This window comes from Cuculus canorus, chromosome 4 (assembly GCF_017976375.1).
Source record: "Cuculus canorus isolate bCucCan1 chromosome 4, bCucCan1.pri, whole genome shotgun sequence".
In the NCBI taxonomy this organism is placed as follows: Eukaryota; Metazoa; Chordata; class Aves; order Cuculiformes; family Cuculidae; genus Cuculus; species Cuculus canorus.
In genome coordinates, this window is record NC_071404.1 from 59989542 (window position 1) to 60013385 (window position 23844).

General features: G+C 43.1%; 1 protein-coding gene across 18 annotated transcripts in view; it reads right to left on the reverse strand.

Annotated features, from left to right (window-relative positions):
• ADGRL3 (adhesion G protein-coupled receptor L3) overlaps nucleotides 1-15502 on the reverse strand; it is a 532152-nt gene extending 516650 nt beyond the window's left edge. For 16 of the 18 annotated variants that reach the window (XM_054064762.1, XM_054064751.1, XM_054064749.1 and 13 more), the window contains exon 1: nucleotides 14959-15213. The gene's annotated coding sequence lies outside the window, so the exon portion shown is untranslated. Of the gene's footprint in view, nucleotides 1-14958 lie in introns of all 18 variants that reach the window. The other 2 variants (XM_054064759.1, XM_054064757.1) reach the window with 1 other exon arrangement.
• Nucleotides 15503-23844: the final 8342 nt, after the last annotated feature.

The following is a 23844-nucleotide window of genomic DNA, read 5'->3' on the forward strand; positions in this document are numbered from 1 at the left end:
ACACATGCAACTTCCCACTGGAATGTTCAAACATTGTAGCATACGTAGAGCCAGCTAAAAAGAAAAGACATGAACATTATAAAGGTCAGCATGGGCTCTGAAGGAAGTTCAGCAGATGGATCACATGGCATGAGCGTATTATACCGTGCCACACTTGTACAACCGAACTCAATACTTTTGCTGGTGGTACCTGCAGGTGCTGTTAATCATATGTAAGTAGTAACCTGTAAGTTAAAGTGACAAGATGATGTTCTTTTTAAACAAACTTCAATAACCCACCTATTTTAGCAATATTATGAGTCACCACTAAATTACTTTTCAAATGCATCTCCAAATTGAACAAAGCAGATCTTTGCAGGCCTTTTCAAGCAGATTTACTCTTTAGTTTTCCACGAAAACTCTTATCTGAGCTAACATACAGGAAAATTCAAGTCCATAACACTCAGCTCTCTATTAGCCACTATTTTTAATTAGCTACAAAGACTATATCTGAAGACTGTATTAGCAGAAACTGGCCTGAATCAACACACAGCTTTTAAGGAAAGCAAACAAAGCAAGCCCACACAAGAAAACCTCTGCTGGCATCCATCCAAGCCTGGAAACTAAGGGATACTTTCCTATCACTTTGAAAATTTCAGAGTGTTGGCCAATGCCAAATTAATATGGGAAAGAAGACTTCTTCTCAGATCGAAACTGAAAACTGACTCTTCGCTATACACTTACCTGACAAGAACACTACAGGGACAAGGACAAGAAAATCATACCAACATGAAAAACCAGGAAATATATTTTTCATTGGCCTGTTATCCTAAAATGTAAATAAGATGAGAACACATATGCAAGGCAGTGAGAAAAGGCAAAACGTAATGGGGAAAAAAATGTACCCTCCCTTTCTAAGCTCGCTGCAGCTAGAGAATGGAGGCAACTGCATGGCTATCTGCTCATCCTCCTCCACCGGTACATGCCAATATCTTTTCTGCCATGATGTAACATCAGCACCTAGAGCTAAAACTGCAAGGGAACATCAAGATATCACAATGTGATTAATTTGTGGCTCCCAGTAGTTCTTCCCAGATGATGAAGTGTCTTGCCAGCTGCTGAAATCTTGGTACTGAGACCACAGACTTGCATTAAACAGAGCAGTCCTCCTGCTATTACTTTATCTCATCTCATCTCATCTCATCCTTTTCATGAAAGATGTCCTCTTGCTTAATTTAAATAATTGCTCCATGTTACAATAGCATCAGTAGATACACATAGATCATCTTTACATACCATGGATGTCTGATGTAATGAGTCCAGAAATGAAAGTGGAGAAACTGTAAGAAAATAGAGTAGGTGTCCAGCTGGGAAAAGGCTGGGGTAGTCAGGCACAAGCCTCTGCCTTGCTGGAAGCAAAGACACTTGTCAGGGTACAAAGGGATCCTCATTTCTCCCCCCAGTTAGCAGAAAATTAGCAAGGCTGGAAACTTAACATAATTACAAAGTCACCATTGAACCTTATTACTGCACACACACACAACTTTAACTGTATGGGTGCAATTAGTCCCTTACTCCCTAACACACCAAAAATTAGGTGTGCTAGGCAAAACTAGGCAAAAATTCAATAGGGGTAGAAAGCAGGCAACGTTGCCAAATGGAATAATTAGGATATCTGCAGCAAGACACCTTGTGCTGCCTCCAGCGTGGGCACTAAACCCTTCTTATAGGTTTTGTGTTAATGCCTCAACACTGGGTTCCCTCGGATACTAAGGTGATGTTGTAATTAACGCTGAACTTTGTCTTTCTTGTTGCATTTCTTATCATTAGTTTTTTCCATGAAGAGTACTGGCACATGTGGGACCTTCAGCATGAACTGCAGCCCCAAAATCAACACAACTGCATAAAGTCCTGAAGTTTTGCATGGGTGACTTCCAGACCAGGGAATGGCACCTTTTCCAAGGGCCACCATGTTTCTCAGAAAGGGAAGCATCAGTGATGCCTTCACAGCATGCGCCAAACCAACCAGCACACTATGTGCAAAAAGTAATTTTTTGTTTCTTAATTAAAGACATTGGCTTAGCTTTAGGAGTAACAGAATGTCAGTAAAAAATGCTACCTCCTTTCCAAACAGCCACCCTAGAAATGTATCTGTGATTGATTTTTCTTTTTAGAGCCCCATTAAGAGTTCGAAATCAGGTGAAATACTATAGCACTGCAGCACTTCCATACCAAAAAGAAAAAAAAAAAAAAAGAATTATTAGACTCGGCTCAAAAACCACTATGTATGCAGTTACTCAGACCAAGTCACTTCTGTAGAAGAGCAGACATCCAGTAGACTTCGGTCCAGTGAATTTTCCACCTTCATTTTCCTGACTGACTTCTGGTTAAAGCAGATCATGATGGGACCATCACTTTTTCTAGCAAGCTGTGCTTTCATATGCAAAGTTTCTTCTGCAGAAAGGACTATTTTTATATGTTCTGGGTTTTGGGTTGGTTTTTTTTAAGGCTGAATTATAACCTAGCTTCCATGCAGGTACCCAGATGAAACATGGCCTGTCTGAGCATCTTACTGAGCTCATTCTAGAACCACAAATGCCCATCATCCTTGTGCAACCAACAAAGAACTTATAGAAGTGGCTCTAATCACCCTTACCCTTCCCTGCTGCCCTCCACCATCCCAGCGGGATAATTTCACGATAGGCAGATTCATCACCCTCAGCATCAAACCAGCCCTGGGGACATCATCTAGGATGCCCAAGAGGATCATATATGCTGGTCTTTGACCCATGGACTTCTCATCTTCGCTACAACACAAATTTACATAAAGCTGCAGATTATGGGAAAGCCCCTTAAAACATGCCTATAAGCTAAATCTTTACACGCTGTATTCCTCAGTATAACATATGTAAATCACCACACAAGCAGAAATTATCCCTCAAGCTCAGACAAGCGCCATGGCAAAATATCATTGAACCACAGAATGGCTGGATTGGAAGGGACCATGAAGGTCATCTAGTCCAGACTCCCTGCAGAGAGCAGAGACATCTGCAACCAGATCAGGTGCTCAGGTTGCTCAGTCCCATCCAGTTGGATTCCCCCTGGTCTCATTGCAACAGGCCCTGCTAAAAAGTTTTTTCACATCTTCCTTATAAGCCCCCTTTAAGCATTGAAAGGCCAGAATAAGGTCTCCTCAGTCTTCTCTTCTCCAGGCTGAACAATCCCTGAGCTCTCTCAGACTCTCTTCATGGAGGAGGTGTTCCAAGCCTTTGATCATTTTGGTGGCCCTTCTCCAACAGGTCGTTGTCTTTCCTGTGCTGAGAGCTCCAGTACTGGAAGCAGTATTCCAGGTGTGGTCTTATCAGAGCAGAGCAGAGGGGCAGATCACCTCCCTCTAGCTGTTGCTTCTTTTGATACAGCCCAGAATACTGTTTGCCTTCTGGGCTGCAAGCGCACATTATCAGCTCACATCTAGCTTCTCATCCACCAGGTTCCTCTGGTCATGCGGTGCAGGAATACTCCCTATCTCTTCATCTCTGAGTCTGTATTGATACTGAGGGTTGTCCCTGATCCAGATGCAGGACCTTGCATTTCACCTTGTTGAACCTCACAAGGTTTTCATAAATCCACTCCTCCAGCTTGTCAAGACCCCTCTGGGTGGCATCCCGACCATCAGGAGTGTCAGCATCAGCACTCAGCTTGGTGTCATCCACAAACTTCCTGAGCATGCATTTGATCCCATTGTCTATGTCACTGATAAAGATATTAAACAACACTGGTCCCAGAACAGACCCCTGAGGGACACCCCTTGTCACCGATCTCCATCTGGACATTGAGCCGCTGACCATTACCAGTCCAGACAGATAACATCCATGGGTCTTCTCTTGTCCACTGATGTAGTCACTCACTCATAGAAGGCCACCAGGTTGGTGAAGGAGGACTTGCCCTTCCTGAAGCCATGCTGGCTGTCTCGAACCACCTCCCCATCCTCCATACGTCTTAGCATAGCTTCTAAGGGGATCTGTTCCATGATCTTCCGAGGCACAGAGGTGAGGCTGACAGGCTGGTAGCCCCCAGTGTTCCCAGACACACAACTTTACATCCAGCCTCACGAATCTACGTTTGGCATCTGGTGGGATTAGCTGTGCACCGGGGAGAAAAATGTCTCCATAACTAAAAGTTATAACAAAATCCTGAGAGTCATAGAGCTTTTAAGAAAACCCACCATATTAACCAAAGAGCAGTGAAGATGAGCAGCTGAAGCATCCAATGCCAGAGGACTACTAAACCGGCACTTCAGAATATCATTACATCATGGAGCTCACATCTTCTGACTCCTGTAAGGGAAGGTTTTGGGGTTACCTCTAGAAGGACAGATCACTTGATCACCACCTAACCGGATGTAAAGACAGCTGTCATACAGGGGACCAGTGGGAAAGATGGGGATTGATCAAAACACAGTTTTTACAGCGCAGACACTCTAGGACTCCTTTCATCCAAAAGCAAACTTTCTATCTAGAAAAGGCCCTTTTGCAGGGGAAGACTAAGCCTCTCAGAAAATTCACATCTCTTGCCCTCAGAGATCACCACGGTATATTTTATGTCCACTACTGAAAAAAAAAAAAAACACAAAAAACAAAAACACTTGAAAAAATATATTTTCAGGTATTCCTGTTTCTTCTCAGCTTCTTCTTGGGAAAAACAAGGCATGTAATCAAGTGATAACAGCTGAAAATCCTGTGCAGTCCACGTGTTCAACGATATCTTATCCCTGTGAGCTCTATGGAAAAGTATAAAGAAGTTGACTTTTTTGCTGGAAAAATGGATGTATAACATTGCATCTCAGATAAAGCTTCAAAACTGGAAGCCACAAGTAGGATATTCTGTCCCGGTGGAAGGTCTCAATAGTAGTTGTGCCTAATAAGAAAGCACTGTGCTTCCAATGGGGAAAAAAAAAAAAAAAAAAAAGACAGGAATATTTACTTACATTTCACATATTCTCAATACAAAATATGGACACCTGATCAAGCCTGGCTTCCTTATGCCTGGACTAGTCTCCTTCTCTTAATCTTACTGATTTGATAGGACTATTAAAAACCATAGAATAGCTTAAGGACATCAGCACTGACCTCAAGAGTCAACTACAATGTTTCTCTGGCTTGTTGTTTGCAAACTTTTGTTTGTGTATTTGGTTTGGGGTTTTTTTCCCCATAAAATTTAAGCATCTTAAAAGCTCTCACTAAAGGATAAGATTATTGATAGAGTTCTAGATAAGTATATGCATCATTTGATATGCCAAACAATATGCCAATATGGAGGTCCCAAACCATTCGAAACCTAGCATAATCAGGGCCTGATTCTGCAACATGCTTATTTCTTGACATATATATCCTAGTCTCATTCCTGTGCACTTGTGCTACCTTCTACCCCCCAATCACATTGCAATTCCCTATACAGAAAAAAAAAAAAAAAGCCCAAAGTCCAAAATACATTGCAAAGCTATCTCACTGTCACATCTATTATTCAAGAGAGGTCTCATTGAATAAATAGCTGTTCAGAGGCTCTAAACAAATTTCATTTCTGAACACCACTGTCTGCAGCCCAGTGGGCCATTTCACCAAGATAAGATCACACATTTAATCAAATGCTTCAAAAAAGAATACACACCGAGTTTGCTTAATAACATCAAATAATAAAAGTGCAGTGCTGGCAGCATACTAATTTTTAGTGCTCTTTCTTCTTTGAGGGTTGTCTCAATAGTCAAGGTCAACCGTACATGGGATTTCTTCTAATTAGGGTTTCTGGTAAAGGCTAGACCTGCTTACTCTCACCACTTAGCGATGGTTTTCACTAAAATGAAGACATCTCTCTTTCATTCTAAATTATCACCGCAGTATCCCACCCAAGTGTGATAGACAAAACTATATAACTCTGCTAACTGAATAGAGAACATAAGCAACAGACAACAGAAAACACATCTTTGTGGTCAATGAGGAACCACCCACATAAATGGTGTAAAGCGATTTACAAGGAAAAAAAAACCAAATGTGATTATCTGCTTAGTGTTTAACTACAGCTCCTACTGCAGGCCAGCACAGACCTATCCAAGTTAGAAATTAGCAGTGGACTTGGCACCTCTTAGTCAACATATGTTTTGCCATTTATTTTATTGTAGTAATAAGAGAAGGAATCAGCTCAAAGAAACAGCATTACGTTCCTACTGCTGTGAAGTACATCTGTATTACTACAGACGAGACTTCCACTATATTCTTCACTAACTTGCCTATTACTTTGCCTACTAATTTTTATTTATTTACATTTATTTTCATCATCAGCTTTACCACAATCGCTACTAGTGGAATAGGCTTTGCTCTCAAATTACATGAACTTGGGAGGAACCCTGGCCCCTTGCTGTGCTCAAGCCTGCAGCCTAAAAAGGGTCAAACAGAAGCTGGCATCCTCACCCTCACAAACTGGCCCATGGGTTATGCTCCTCTGCCCTTCACTTGCACCAGATGAGGGAGCAACCGAGCATAAAGGCATTGGAGAAGACAACCTCCCATCTGCTGCTTCCAAAGCTGGAGGAGACAAACAGCAAAGCAGCTCTTTGACATATTCCCCACCATATCCCATTCTCCTTGCCACAAACATCCCTGCAGACACTATAGAGGTCGAGTTTCTCCCCTTAAATGGGAAAATTACAACTTCTTACTTCAGACTAGCCAACAACTGCTAGCCAACATCTTTCTATAGGTGGTTGAGTTTTACCCAGCATCTCAGGCCCACTGCAAATGCAGAGCTGCTGGTGAGAATACCCTCATGTGATCAGTGATTTGCACCTGTGTTTCTCATCAAAACAAGGGTACTTGCACAAGTATAATTCCCTTGCTGCATTTCAGCCTTCCTTTAGAAAATTGGCAATGTTATACAGAGAAGCGCACCCCACTCTTGCAATCAAAATGCATCACACAGACTTTAGAAAGACTCATTGCAAATTGATGACCTACTTAAGGAGAGCCATAAAGTGCATTACTATTGTAATTGTGGATTGCTTGTCAAAAGGTCATAAGTTATCACTCTCCGCAGCATGATCGCTATATTTCAAATACCTACCAGGATGAATTTTACACAAGGAGACATGCATAGTTTTGAAGCCATACCAAACAAAGCAGTGATTGTAATACTACTGCCCTTCTTAAAAAAAAAAAAAAAAAGGAGGGAAAAAAGATATAGCCACTCCACATACCTGCATCCATTAAAAATAATCCAAACCAACATTTTCTTCACATCTGTTCTGTGGGAGTTGTAAGTGCAGTAGTCACATCATAATTTCCCTCAGAAGGAAGCAGGATATATACACCACATTTTCAAATCATTAAAGGCCTTGATTGCAATATCCTAAATTGAAAGGAGTAGCATTTTAGATCATACACAGTTCCAAAAACCTTGTGCAGAGATGCAACGTCCAATATAACAACCTGTGGTGTGCTAGAAACAAGAACTGCTGTTCCATGGATGCTCTGGATAACTCATCTACTATAGGATTATAGACCAGTTTTGTATACCTCCACGTAGCCTTAACATAGAAAGTAATTCAGGACAGAATCCAAAAGCCTTGTGTTACCGCAGAAACTTTGCAAGGGGGGACCCAAACCAAAAGATGTAAAAGAACACACAGACAAAAGTGGCAAATAAAGATTTGCACTACATGGCGGATATTTTTGGATACAAAACCTGCAGCATACATCTTGCTGGGGAAAAAAAGAAGTGTGTGTGTATCTATATATATAGATACACACACAAAAAAAATCTGTCCCCTTTGAAGTGAAAGACGGTAACTTGCACGAAGATGTGTCACTCCGTGACACACACGTATGCAAGAGCAACGTGAAAGAAAAGGAGTTAACATGATCCCCGAAGTTCTCCTTGATTCTTTCCAACAGCGAAATCTATTTAAAAGAGATGGCTATGATGGCTGCTTTTTCCCCCCCTTTATTCCAGCAGTTTTTGGAACAGGAAAAAAAAAAAAAACAAAACAAAAAAACAACAAAAAAAAGGAGGAAAAAACCCCAAGAAAATAGAAAAAAAATCCCCAGAAAGCTATTGAAAATCTCCTTACAGGGTCAGTCGTCACTGGAATGTATTTGAGTATTCAGGGTACCCACCCATGCAGAACATCAAAAACTGGGCTCAGGTCCCTCCTCTATTCTCACGGGCTTAAGCTAAGGCTTGGTTTGCAACATGGTGTTGAATAGCAAGACAGTGCAGTTCAACCTCTGCAGGGCTTGTAAACACTAAGATCCACTGATCAAAAACACAGGGGTGTTGCTTCTGCTTAACGCTTCCTCCTTCTCCCAGTGTTCTCCAACACAAGACACTGAGTACCTTAAGAAAATAAAAAATCATCAGCTAGGCAGCTCCTCGTGCTGGGCTCTTTTGAGCTAAATTCCCTGGCTAACCTTCATTAGCCCAAAGTTAGTGAGGGTACTTATTCCTCACTTGAATGAAAATGTTGACATCCCCAACAAGGCTGCAAACAGCACTTCTGCAATATAGTGATGCTTCTCTTGTGCACTCTGAGGGCAAGGAAAAACATTCTCATTAAGGCAGGCTTGGGATCAGCAACTTCAGAATGGAAACAGCCTGCTACAACAAATAAGCAAAGACCAGCATCAACTCTGATAAAACATGTGGTTGCTCAGCATATCTGAAAACACGATTGGTTTATTTAGGTGTCAGACTGCTAAGCGAGCAAGTCAGTTCAAATTTTCAAACTGCAGGCTCGTACAAAATTTTTTTGTTATTGTCCATCACTGCACCTACATCTCAAGATCTTGAAAAAAAATAAGAAAATCAAGAGGGAGAGAAATTTTTTCAGCAACACCATTAAAAATCTCTATGCGTCAGCAGCATTATTTCATAAACAAAACCTATCTATACACACACACAGACATACAGATACAGGTATATATGTTTTGGGAATATCTGCAATTCCTAGATACCTCTTCTTCTCTTCCTGAAGTTTGGGAAAAAAAAAAAATCAGAACTGTCTCTTCCCCAAATCATAGTATTTGTAAGACTGTACCTGTGTTTGTGTATAATAAATGGATGTGCTAGGAGTGCAATAGTCAGAGTGCTTCTACCCTTATGATTTCAAATAGCATCCATTCATTCAGCATTCTCATCTCTGTAATTAGAGTCTTGGTTCCCTCAGAGTGGAAAAAGAACTAACTGTAAAAACTCATATGCATCATATGTGATGACTGTTAACAAGTGAAATACTTGTTGTTGGTATAAAACCACCTAAGAGTCTTATCTGAGGGTGACAGGTTTAGACCAGATGTCTTTTCAGAACAGCACTGTTCAGCACTGGCACCCTTGTGCAGGACTTTACAGCAGGGCAGTTCATGACTGCATTTTAAGCACCACTTCTACAAAAGCACAGAGAGGACCATTTCACTTCATATTAATTTTGCATTTCTCTAAGAAACATTCATGTTGATCCTTTGTATTTCTGACACTTCACCTAAGTTTTAGAAATGCATAGCTCCATTGCAAAGTTCCAAATCAATGACCTTACCTAGTATAAATCAATGAAACAGTAACCAAGTCAGTAAAGCTATTACAATTAATAGTAGCAAATCTATGATACAACCTACTCAAAACATAGTGCAAAATATTTCAAAGCTGTTCCCTGTCAGGTATCCACTGCAATGAATCAGTTATGCTACAGACTGCTGAAGCGTTAAGCTTGTAACAACCAAAGTAATTCCTATGTAATTGCTCACATGTTGACTAAGGTGCTTTAAAAAATAATTAAAAAATAAAATCCTGATAGTGTTAGGCCATAGATCAATGGACGCTCTGTAAAAGTTTGTTACTATTAGGCATTTAAATGAAATATAACTTCATACTGCCTGATTAGGACAGCTTCCAAACACTTCATTGCTTCCTTCAGAATGGTACCTATTTCATGACCCTTGAAACCAAAAGCTGTCAAGTCTCAAATGGAAGTGTCTTGAAACAAGTTTTCACCAGTTTTCATAAGCAGCTTTTACATGTGTGCACAAAGCCTTCACTTGCATATACAACTCTGTTCATCCTGAAATGCCAACTCTGGCAAAGGCATTGCAAGACAATCGGTAGAAACATGATACTGAAGCAGGGGAATGGTTTTGAAAAGGACACCATATCTGAGATTCTAGAGTACGTTCCCCTCACCGGGCCATTGACTACAGCGGGAACCCCATTGCAGATGAAGCGATACTTCCCTTGGATGGGACTAGACCTGAATAAGTAAAGATGAAGTTTAAAAAGGGAGGGGAAAAAAGGAAGAAAAAAAAAAATACAGACAGAAAAAAGCCATTTAAAATGGTTTAGTCCTCATGTCTCTAACAGAGGAAAATAGGTTTCAGACAGGCTAGGAAAAATTCCACATTAAGCACTGTTTAATAAGTAAAACAGTGGTCCAGACCACAACTAAAACTAAGTTTTTATTGCCTGAAAAAAAACAAGCATACCGACAGATGCTTGGTGCAATGACTGATAAAAGCATCTGCCTTAAGGCAAAATCAGAAGGCTCTCTGAAAAGACTGCTGAAGTAAGTTATAGGTTCAAGGTGTCCTTAGAGAAGTCCTCTTAAAATGAACATTACGCTGGCACCAAGAAGACGTGTGTTTCAGACTGTGCAATGCAGAGATTATCTAGCAAGGAACATAAAGAAACCATTACACCGCACATTCGGAGGCTAAAAGCAGGCAAGGGGATAACTTCTTAGATATAATCACATTACAGATTTGAGTAGGAGGTGGTTTCCTTGCCATTAAAGTAGCCAAGAATTAAAAGTAGATGGTTAAAAGCAAGCTCCTCCTTTTTCTACTTCAGCAGCCTGCTCTGGGAGCTTCCATTGCCTGCAGGCACCAGGATGAGTACAGGGCACCTTGACACCTACAAAAAAGAGGCCATATTCACACACAGTCCCAAGCAGAGATTGAAGAGTCTGATATCAAGGACAGGTGAGGACCATGACAAAGGTTTGCCAAGGCAGACATGACCCCAGGAGACGACACAGTCAGAGGCCAGCATGACAGACTGCCTTGCCTGGGACAGTTACGTTCCTACAAATACCGCAGGGCAGACTGAACTGTTACAAATGACACATGTTCTAGCTCTCTATCCTATAGACACCTGAAAAACATTATGGAGACCGAAGCGAGTATGAACACGCAAAATTTGGTGTCATGGTGCATTTCTATACTCACAACCTAGCAGGAGAGCATCTAGTGAATGAGAAAGGGACCAGTAGGGAAAAATTGGGAGTGCACATGAACTATAATAAACATCTCTTCAATCAATGCTCACCAAGTGCACCCCATCCCAATAAGCAGTCCATCATCAAAAGTGGCAGGAAAACACTTCTTTATTTTGCAGGGCTGTCCTGGTGCCCGAGTACTATCCCAAGCAATACATCAACACTGTGATGCCTAGCTCTCAGACCATTACCACTCCAGAATAACAATTCTTGAGCTGTCCTTCCAAACACCTCCCATGATGTACAAGAATGCTCTAAAGAGTAAGAAGCTTAAACAAAATCACTCCAATGACAGTACTGGGCGGTTTCCACAACTACCAACAGATATAGTTAAAAAAAAAAAAAGCAAATTTATTTAAAGCGTAAAAAACCTTGTGCCCATACTCCATGTTTTAGCATTTCCCTGATCCATTCTTGCTCCCTGAACTCCATCTCTTTCATCAATCTTCAGCCCATCCTTTACACAGTATTATGCATGAAATAGCTTCCTAGTCAATCTACACCAGTCCCAACACTATTAGTATTAAAATCTCTAATAATAAATCATCCTTTCCCAGGACTACTCCATTTACAAAGACTTCACTCTCCTGTGTGCATCTCATTTACTCAGTTGACAATGCATACGATCATGCTCTGACTGTGAAAGCCCTGACGGCAGCATCAGGTCTTTCAACTGATGTGTTGACCAAAGCTAAAGGTCATGCATATTCCTCTCCTGTCATGGCCAATAATTCAGTTCTTCTGCCTCCAAATATTTATTTATCCATAACAGCCCTGAAACACCAGGCAGCACGTAGACACCCAGCTCATCAGCCAGCCAGCTTGGTGCGCATGCCTGCGTCTTCACCTACAAACCTGCTTGTGTTTCCCTCCTGTCCAGCAAAGGGCACTGACTTTGTTTTCACACGGGCAGACAGGGCAATTGGTTTTACCCTGTGGGAGGAAAAAAAAGACTTTTCTGCAATTACCACCAGCACAGGCAATCTGAGCACCTCTGCCACATTGGTCCCCATGGCATTCCAAGCCGTGGGACACACAGCCAAGCATGGCACCAGTAAACAAAGGAGGAGAATCAACCCAGCAGGCGCTCAGGGACAGATTTCCTAGGCTGAAACACAAGCTGCTCCATCATCTCCTATGGGCACTAAGAAACTGAAAACCCAGCTCCTACTTTTGTCAAACAAAACATCCAAGCAAGGACTTGCTAGCCTTAAACTTAATAAATACCATTAAAATCTCATTGATCTACAAAACAGGACTCAGTGTTTTCACTGTCATCAATCTGCACTGCCATTTAGCTTGCTATGAAATTAAATGCACAATTAAGCATACCCTCTCCTACCAGCCCCCCAGAAGAAAAGGGAAAATTCATATTTTATTGAATAATAAAAATCATATGGAACTCACAGGCCATCACTAGCTTTATAAAAACTTCGGTCCTTTTGGAAACAGACACAGAGATCACAATAATAAATCAAGCTCTAATAAGGAAGAAATCCTCTTAAGGACCTGTAACAGGAGCAGCTTCAACCACAACAAAGGGGACTAACTCCAGTCATCTGAAAGCAGTTGTTTTACGTTTAGAAAAAAAAACCCACCGTTTTACAGTGAAGCTCTAATCTGAACTTTGTCACCCAACACTGGCACAAATGTGCAGATTTTCTCCCTTCCCCATCTGGCATTCTTCAGGGACAACTGCAAATTTTTTGACAGTAGCCTGTTCTAACCTGCAACACCTGGTTTACCCCCCCAAAAAAAACTCTACGGAAGGACTTATCCTAATGAATACACAGTAGAAGCCTGTTCATACTGCAAACCCCTGGAAATTATGATAAATGAGCTCCAATACCAAGTAGGCAGCACTGGCTGCACTCTGTAAGAGGTGGCATTCCACAAAGAAAACAGAATTTGTTTAACTCCAGTGTAGTTTTCATGGTTTTCTTGTCTTGGTCAGCTTTGAAAATCTTGATCCAATGCTATGGAATAATCAGTGCTATAATACAGAAAGAAACTGCAACTAACAGGCTACCTAGCTGCCTTATTTCAAAGCACAGATGGCATTTTCATCCTTTTTTTTTTTTTTTTCTTTGCATCTCAAGCCTTCTTCTAAGCAGATAGCTGCCTGGAACCAGGACCGGGAGATTGGAAATGCTAAATACCTCCTAATGAGTGATCTAAACAGAAAAGTAAATATAACATACATGGATTGTTTTGGCTAAAGCGATGAATGCTACAGTGACAAGCAGACAAAAATTCATTGCTTTTGGCTATATCTAAGTTGGTTCAACTACCGCAGAAAAGAATCACAAGCCCATCAGGAAAAGGAGAGGAGACAGGGAGGCTCTTTTCCTACTTCGCCCCTCCTGCAAATCTAAACATCCGCCTGTTTGTAGGAGAAAGGATGGGAAAAAAACCCAACTAACATCAGAGGGGCTACCTTATTTCTATGGACAACTCCAGACACAAGGCTGCTGATCAACTCAGCCGTTGAAGGCAATCCCCCAGGTACCCAGAGCACATTTCTGGGGCACTATACATCTATACATCACTATGCTAACATCTTCATTAGCAATAATGGGCACCAGCTCGAGGTAGGCTCTGTAGACTGGGAAACAGGAAAGGGCTACCCTCTGGCTCATGGCAGAGAGCAATCATCTGCCTTACAACCATATTTTCACGTTAAACAGTCAAAAGACGACTGCAGGGGGAACACAAATAATTAAGGAAACAAATAAATAAAAATTTTAAAAAAAATAACAAAAACCACAACCAACCAACAATGCTTAAAAAAAAGGCGATTTTCTCCAGTCATATATATCAGTCCTCTTGCTCAAAAATTCCTTTGGCAAATGCCAGCCCTATAGTGTTAGAGCCTGCAAACGCAATCTCAAAGGCACGGGGTGGGAAGCTCTGAACACCTCTAGCAATGCATCTACCTGGACCACACATTTCTCTCTCTGGGTGCAAGAGAAACAGAAGCTCACGCATACCAGTAACCTGGGGACGCTGGGCTGGATACAGACTTTCTACCCTACCATCTCACTTCCACAGACACGAGACCCACACACACCATTCACCAACATCCCCACCCATGCTCCCTGCCCACCCTCTGCCTCCTTCTATCCAGGAAAGCCACTGCTTCTCGAGGAATCCTTCAGCAATCAGATAAATAGAAATGTAGATCCACCAAGGGGTACGCATGAGGATGGGGGGGGAGCACACGGAGCTCGGGAATTTCTCAGCGTTAACACCTGCAAAACCCCTGTTCCAACGTGTTGCCTTTCATAGAAAAACAGAAGGGAGAGCAAGAACAAAACCTAGCAGGTCTCCTTCAATTACCCACTTCCTCCACCAGCCTCGCTGTCCACGGCAAGCCCAGCTGGAGCCCACCAGGCATTTTCCCCAACTAGCAGCAAACCCCCTTGTCCCCACTGTCCCTCCGCATCATGCAGATCCAGAGAGACGCTCCCCGTTACCTGGAAGATCCTGCCGCCCGCCCCCCCCCCCCCCCCCCCCCCCCCGCCCGAAGGTAAACTATTTCTTATCATTAAATAATACAATCCAAGCGAGTGCCCAGGACGGCCAACATCCTCCAGCCAAACGCAACCGGGCAAAGGTGTGACTGCCAGCCGGGCAAAGGCTGGTAAGCATCCATCCGCTGTAGTTACCTTTAGTCACCTCCGGCTGCCGAGATGCGAGTCCCCATCAGTTCCTCAACAACCTGCAGCAGGGAGCTGCTGCTGCTGCTGCTGCCACAATCCAGCCATCAAAACCCGTGGTGGAGGTAGGAAAGCAGACCTGGCCACAGTCCCGAAGCCCCCAGCCAGGAGGAGAAGGAGGGGATGAGAAGCAGGGCACGTCCCTCAAGGAACGAATTTTTTTTTAAAAAAAAGAAAAAAATAAGGAAAAAATAATAGGAAGAAGGAAGAGTCTCTCCTCTCCAGCCGTTTCTTCTGCCACACAGGCTCCCTCCCGGAGGACAGAGGGTGCGCGGGGATGGGGGAGGCGATCGCTCCCGCTTCTCCGCCGTCGTCGCCGACCCCTCCGGACCAAACCCCGCTTGGATTCACCTCCTCCAGGTGGGCAACTTCAGAGCAAGGGGATGGGGATGTCTCCGGAGCCGGCACAACCGGCTGGGCGATTCGTATGCGGCAGAGTCATCGCCTCTGCTGCTGCCACCGCTGCTGCTGGAGAAGAACAGCCGCTACCGAGCGGGGAGACCACCAAAAAAAAAAAAAAATAATACAAGGAAAAGGAGAGAAATTTTCCACCATCCCCCTTTTTCTCTCCCCCTCCAGCACCAGCCGCAATTTGCATCCGCTCCCCTGCCCGCGGCCCCTCGCTCCGCCGGGGACACAAAGGCGCTCGCGCAGAGGGAGGCGGGTGATCCTCGGCACCCCAGATTCTTCCTCCTAGTCCTCTTCCTCCTCCCGCTGCGGAGACCACCGGCCCCGGCGCGGCTCCGCCAGGAAGGCGGGGGGGGGGGGACGGGGACGGCTCCGCCGGGAGGGGGTGGGGGGCTCCGCGAGGGCGGCTCCGCGGGAGGCTCCGCGGTGTGTGGGGGCGGCTCCGCGGGCGCGCCCCGCGCGGTGCCTAGCGGGCGCAGGGGGGCCCCATGGCCGCGGGCAGGCGGCCCCGCGGGCTCGGCGAAGACACACGCACGCGCGCACGCAGCGCAAACGAACAGGGGGAAGGGGGGCGGAAGGATCCGCAGCGCCCGCGGGGCCCGGGTAAGCGGGAGGCGGCGGCGCGGCGCTGCTTCCCTGCCCGGCGGCGGCCGCGCGGAGCCGGGCGAGCGGCGAGGCGAGGGGCGGGGGAGCGGCGAGGGCCCGGATCTGGGATGCGCGGACGCGGGCTCCACCTAGCAGCCGGCCGGCACCGGGCTGCCCCGCAGCCCCTGCCCGAAAGGGTCGCCGATGGGCCGCTCTGCCGACTGCTCCCCGCCCGGGCAGCCAATTGCAGCCTCCCTGCCAGGCTCGGAACTATTCCACACTGGATTCCCCACCTCCCGATTGGCCACTTGGACTTTTGTCCCCAGCCAATCGCAGACTCTCTTTCCAGCACGGACCCATCACTGGCTTCTTTCCGCACCTTCTCATTGGCTGCTCTGCAATTGCTCCCCACTCCGAAAGCCATTTGCAGCCTGTCTTTCCAGCATGGAACAGTTCCGCACTGGATTCCTCCCCTCGCAATTGGCCGCTTCTCCTGTTGTCCCTAGCCACGCAGCCAATTGCAGCCAACCTGTCAAGAATAGACCCATTCCCCACTGGATTCCTCACCTCCCCACCAGCTGCTCAGCCTGTTGTCCCCAACCAACCAACCAGACATTGACAGTCTGCCCACTGGTCACACACCCTCCCCCTGCTGCCCAGCCAGGAATGGGCATAGGGCAGCCCAGCAGCAGCTTGAGGCCATGGGCGCACACTTTGACCTTGCTGTCACGGGGTGGGAACCTGAATCCCCTGATCTGTGGAGACCCAAGGACATCTGGGACAGGGGACAAGAAGTCGATCTTTGTTTTAACATTTGCTATCTTAAATGCTTACAAGGGACCTCTGAAATTAATGGTGCTTGGCTGGAAGACGACAAACACTTTTCTCCCTCATTGTCTGTTTACTTTTAGTGTGGGAGAGAAGGACCCAAACAAATCAAACTGTTTTAACAACAAAAAGAAAAAAAATGCAAACAGTTTTCCAGTTGCCTGAGTGCTGACATATGTAACATGCCACAGTTTTCCCCAGTGACCAGACCTATCTGGGGAGATGCTGATGCATTCCTGGTTTTGAAATTAAAGCTATAGCCAAGAGAGCTGTAAGGGCCCAGGTGAGCCCTCCTGGTCCACCCGAATGGAAAACCCATACCACATCTTACCCAACTGTTTATTTAACAAGCATCTGAGGATCTCCAATTAGGGAGACTTTGGAAGGCCATCCTTTCCAGTGAGATAAAGGAATTAATTATTCTTGTTTGCTAACTCAGACTATGAGTCAGGAAGATGCTCACACATGTTCCTAGCTGCATTGCTTGTTAAACAGGCACAGAAATGTGTATTTCAGGTTGAGAATTGCTATTCTGGACTCACTGATGTGCTGTAGAAAATTAAGACCAATGAACATAAAACGCTGTTTTCCGAACAATAAAATCAGGACCCATCTCACTGATGCTGCAAGAATAAAGACTGTTGACTGGTGAAATTCGAGGAGAAGAAGAGGGGTGGAGTCTAAAACTTACAGGAGATATGTCTCAAGCATTTTTCTTTCCAGTAGAACTCTGCAAAATCATGTAAGAGAACACCTGGCCTTTCCCACAAAGCTGCAAAATATCCCCAAAAGTCTAAGTGAATGATGCGCAACCTTCAACAGATGTCTACTTTAAGAAAAAGTAGGGTTTAAAGCAATGAAAAAGCCATTGTGTGGGTGCCTTGCATTTGGCTTGCAAAAATCATTCCGCCCAGTGGAAGAAGCCCTCAAAGAATCTACCGTTCCATCCTTGGGATAGTCGTCTTCTGCAACAGCCCTTCTTCCAGGAGCAACATGCAGAAAAGGAAAGCAACAAGGAAACCACAAACCCCCATGAATCACACAAGCTCTGGGAACAAAACAAAATCCTACAAATTGAAATTACATTTGCTATATATCGTTAAGCCCTGTTTTAATGCAGAGGTGAGAATGAAATCCACGTTTAGTCAGTGAGTCAAAAAAAGGCAGAGTACCACTGGGCTTCAAGTGTGATTTATTTTATTTTCCTCTTATACGTATTATTACGTATAATGAAGATATAAAAAAGCCAGTTTATTGTGGGGGAAGCAAGGAAGAGCTTTGGAAGACCACCAACCTGCAGCACTATCATTGCTCATTAAAATCTTAGGCTCAATGCTGCAAGCAGCCCAGAAAAACTTAGAGACAGAAAAGTTGCATTAGGTCATGCAGTTGTGGTCTCCAAAGGCAACGGCAAGATTATTCCCCAAAGGATATTTTTCCCACTACTTTGACCAGCGAAACTTGAAAGGTGTCCAAGGATGAAGTTGCTACCAATTCCCTTGAGTGATTACTCCCCAGTCTCATATATCTTACTGTTTGGAAGATTTTCCTGCTGTTCAGCCTACATTTTTACGTTTCTTAATTTCATATCATTACTTGTGGTTATGGCCTCAATTAATCAAAGTACTTCAATGCATGCTTAAATTTAGGTATATTCTTAAGCTCCATTGAAATCACGTGCATCGGTGTTTTGCAAGGCTGATAGATATGTACATGTGTTTAAGTACTATGCTGAATTGGGACAATGCATCATCCAAAATAATTATCTTTCTACATATTTGTAAAGCATTATTCTCCCCTTGCTTAATTATTGATTAGATAAGCTATATATTTAAGCTACTTAATCTCTCCTTATGTATCAGTCTTTCCAAGAGTCTAATAATTTTTATTTTTTGGATCTGAATTCCTTCAGATTCTTTCACATTTTGTAAGGACGAGTAGTGGGGTATTGCAATTTAATGCCATATCCCATGTGTGATTACATAAAGAGCAGTTATTCTCTGCAGTCAAAGGATATAACATAACTGCAAACAGCAACCCCAAAGCGCATTGATTTGTTGTGCTGCTCTATCATTTTGTAAGACTTTCCATAATCTACTCCTATTCTTTTCCATATCTATCACTCTGGCATTCAGGTATTTTTGCTTGCAGAGCCAGATGGCCTTTAGGCCCTCAAATTTGGTGTGGTGTTTTAAACTGGAAGACATGTGGCAGAACCAAATGAGAGCCTTAGAGGTTTTCAGAATACTTTGTCCATTAGAAAAGAAAAAAAATATTTCAAGTTGTATTATTTGAACCTGTTTATGCAGTATTTTGGGGTACCAATCCATTTTCATCTTCAGAAGGATTTGTCAGACATACCACCCTGGCACTGCAGTGCCTGTATCATTTGCTGCTCATTATTCCATTATCTTCCAGGTAGATGTGGAGCTTTAATGATCATTCCATTATTTTACGATAGATTAAAATTAGGTTTAGTGAATTATAATCACCTGTGATTCTGATTCTTTTCTTTTTACTTTCCCCCAGTCCCCCTGTTCTTCTTTTTCTGAAGATCTGTGTCCTATTTGCTTTCTGGCTTTCTCTCAGATTTCCATGAACTTCAATAAACAACTGTCAGTGAGCCATTACATTGTGTAATGAATTACCTTATTCTCAGAAATACGTGTTATCTGGACCAGTTCATTTGTACGCACTTATGCTTTTCAGGCTTGCTTTCCCCCCCCCCCCCCAAACAGTTCTCCTGCATGAAGTATATTTCACAGTGTTTTCTTTAATTCATGAGCAAATATTTCGTGCCTTGTTTGATTACATCATCTGTAAAAAATGTACATTATCTGTAAAATAAAAGTACATTATCTGCCAAAAAAATGTACATCGTCTGTAAAAAACAAGTGTTACGGAGTGATGATACAACTAAACATCACACCTTTCTGCTACAGATCCAGCAAAACTCAACTCATTTCTCGTAAGCCCACACTTCTATCATGAAGTTTCCACAATCAAAGCTCACCAATTTCTTTAACAGCTAATAACAGATAGTAATGCTGAATTAGTCCCTAACAGACTCCACATTCTGTGTTTTCTTCTTCCTCCTTGTCATCTTCTCTGTAACCCTCGTATAGGAAAGCAGTTTGAGATCCCTCTTTGCTGGAGGAGTACCTGTGTTTTTGCTGTGTTAGTTTTCAGTCACTACCGTCAGTGAGATCATTTGCCCTGGGCTCAAGCAAGAGTACAAAACGAGGAGTAGTTCACAAGCAGAAATCAATGCCAAGGCGCATGCTTAGCCTGACTTTTCGATACCTATATCTATGTGTGTCTGAAAGCTATTAATTTCCCTTGGTAAATATCATGGGTGAATAAATTCTTCATCAACAGAGCAGGGCACATTTCACATGGACAGATGTGTTTCTGTTCCACTGCTTTCTCGGACTACAAACCTGCTAGAGAATTTAGTAACCCAGGGATTTCACCAGGTGAAACCTCAGCACTGCTAGTCTTAAGGTGCATATAGAGGTAGATATTGAAAAGTCAGGCTGGGCAGAGGCAGTGGTTGCTTGATATCAAAGATGAGCAGAAGACACTTCTTCAGAAATATCTCCTGATTGTTCCAGTTTCTAAAACTAGGTTTGATGGTGTGATGCTTTTCTCATCCCAGCATCATCACAAGCTACATGGTTTGTGCTAGCAGCCATGCTAGGTGGGCTGAGCATGCCAAAGCCCTTTGCTTCCTGCCAAGTTATGTGCAGAAGATTCCCACCCCATTCTGCTTCTCCTTGAATTTGTCTCATGGCCCAGCACTCAGCTTCAATTTTGCCAGTTTGACATCTGGGGCTAGCTTGGATAGTCAGGCCAGCCATTATGCTGCCGTTGTGTATGAAAACATGAAGACCCTTTGGCAAGTGGAAGAAAAAAATTAGTGAACAATGGTTTTTAATGTCCAAAAGAATTGTAGTGATAATGCCTTTCAGTTGCTGTGGATGTCTTGTCTTACTTGCATAATTTGATTGAAGTGTTTAGTCTTTGCAGATTCAGCTGGAGTTGAACTGTTTTTAAAGGACATCTGGCGTTTTTGCATGAATTTTTGCTTTCTTAAGAATAAAATAGAGGTCAGAGGTAAGACTCAGTACTTTTATGGCACATTTCTTACATCAATGTTCTGTTTACTTTCTATAACAAGTAAAATTATGGAATTTTATAATGATTGGTTTGTGGGCAATTTTTTTTCTTCTTCTGTAGTCTCTTCCCTGTGATATGCATCTTCACCTTCGTTTGAATACCATTTTTCTAGGTATGAGAATAGCCTCAAAAAACTACCAAGACTCCCTCCAATATTAGATAGGAAATGCAGTAAATAATTATTTTTGATTATTTTGAAAACACAGAACATCAAAAAATACATTTCCATTTAAGGAGTAGGATAAGCCACGGTGCACTGGCCACTTAAAGTAGACATGCAGTAGCTCAGCAGCATCAAAGCAGCACGAAGGATAGAAAGTGCCTTGGGGATTTTGGTCCCTAACTTCCAGCTAGTGTATTTCCTTGCAGTCTGTATAGTTCAGCCCAATGTCTTGTGCAGCAGAAGAAGGGTTCCCAGTCTCTCAACAGCAGAAATACTCCTGCTGCACTCCTCTTCTGGTAGGCAGTGGTGCTATTTCAGTGCTTCCTGAAGTGTAGGCAGTAGGGACATGGGAAGACTTCCTGGCAGAGATGCTCAGGATGGGGTGTTGCCCTGAAAAGCAAGGTGTCCAGTCCAAGCAAACTGCTACTCTTGACTTGCATACCCAAATCGACCCTACTCACAATGCCGTTGCAACTGGGAAGGCCATGCAAACCCGCTGCAGAATATAGATGGTGACTGGTGGCTTACACATGAATTGCAAAATGGCCCTGCATAAGAATTATCTGAACTGCTGACCTGAATCAGTCGGTAGTCAAGGTAATAAGGCAATTAGACACAAAAATCATTAATAATTTAGCTTAATTGAAACCTAACAATACACTTTTCATGTACGATTTCAAGTGATTTCAACTGTTTGGAAAGCATGACCTGTCTCGGTTATTTCAGTACTTAAATAATGTGGGAGAAAGTAAAAATTGTCACTAGAACATCAATTTAAAGAACTTGGGTTGGTTTTTTTTACATCAATCTGAAGTTGTGAATCCCCAGAGCTGGCTTGGCTTATATTTTCAAACAGAAACTGAAGCATTTCTTTGTGTGTGGATAAGTTAGGCTGGAAGATGTAAACAGCTGTTGTAAAAGGTGAGACTTAGATGTAGAAGCCAAGTTAAAGTAGATGGGTGCGCTAAATGGAAAGAACAAGGCTAAATGGAAAGGACAATTAAATGCCCCCCCTCATACTTCTTGCTGAAACAATAGGAAGCAGAAATAACAGAGTAAAGCTATTCTACCAGAGGTGTTTCCCTGAAAATGGCAGTAAATTTGGAGGCAAGGGGGTTTATGGGTTATGGCTGCTAGTAAAAGTCAGAAAAGTTCAGGGAACCAGGAGAAGTCCAATAAACAGCAAAAGCCGTGGCTGGTGTTGAGAAGAAGAAGAAACAGAATGACTTCTAGGACCAAAGAGGTGGACAGTAGTTTCTAGGCTGCTTGTTTACTCTTATGACATTTGGGAAAAAAAGATCTTCATAAACAAACATCACAACACTAAATAGACACTTGATGCCCATACTCTTCAGGAAATCAGCGTATTTGCCTTAATCTGTAAGGCGCTTCAAGCCACTTACTACATGCTGCAACTTAACATGACTCCATCAGCTGGGACCACAGAGCCTTTATATGCGACCAGGGGTGGTACCCATCACAGTGTTAGTGTGCTGGATGAATTATGCTGACATCCAGAAGAGTAAGGTTCCAGTTCACATTGCTTGCTGGGCTTGAGAGAAATTTAAGCTACTGGCAGAAATATTGTATTGCCCCTCGGGGACTGCAGGGCTTGGTGCTTTTGCAGTAGTCTGAGTCATCTATCCTATAATGCTTGTATCATCTGTAACCACTTATCTCACCTATCTCCTGGCAGGCAGGATTGAGAGAAGAAACCAAGATAAAATACTGCTCTTCTTAAAACATTTTGAGGGTATTTAAAGCCATTTGTGAAACAAAAGTAGGAAATGATCATAGCTAAGAAGCTGGTGGGCTAAAGGCACTCTCTGAGGACTTTGACCACAGTGGTGTGAAATTTTGTGTTCATAGTATTAATGGTGAAATTCTAAACTGAATAGGAAATTAACTTTCTCACTTGAGGCTATGCTGCTGTGGTAAAGTGATCCTAATTATTTTGAAGACTAAATGCTATGGTTTGGCAAAAATCAGGTTCCAAAAAGAAATAAATCAGTAATGCAAAGGCAAATTTCAAAGATTTCAAATAATAAAACCAGGTAGAGTGGTTTGTACCAAATACAAGAGAGGCTCACTTGGTGAAACATGGATAAGGTGAAGTCTTAAGTGGATGCTTCTTGCATACAATTTAATGAGGAAAAAACACAAATCAAATAAGACTGGGTCAAAACATACCCAAAGGGATTATGCCAAAAATCAGGGCTTTAAGAAGTGGGTTGTTGTGCAGAGACATGCAATTGATCATTTGTTCTCCTCCAGGATCTTTCTGCCCTGCTGGGCTTCGTTTCAGAAATCGGTAGAATGATTTTTTATTAAGTTCAGTTTTCTTTTAACTCATATCAGCAGTGACTGCAATGATGTTTTTACCCCCTTCTGTAGAGATGATCGGCACATCCTTGTTTCACACATTCATTGTATAAATCTTTTGATGCTTGGTCTGATAGGGTCACAGGAAAATGATCCAAGACAAATGGGAGATTTAATCATCAGATAGGTAACATAGTGTCTGTCTGCTAAAGAGAAGGCAAACAAAACACTGAAATGTACCAGCAGAGGCACAGAGCAAGTTGGAACAGATGATTGAAATGCAGAATGGGCCAGCAGACCCACACTTGAGGGCTGCGTGAAATGCTGAGAGCCCCATTACCAAGGTACTC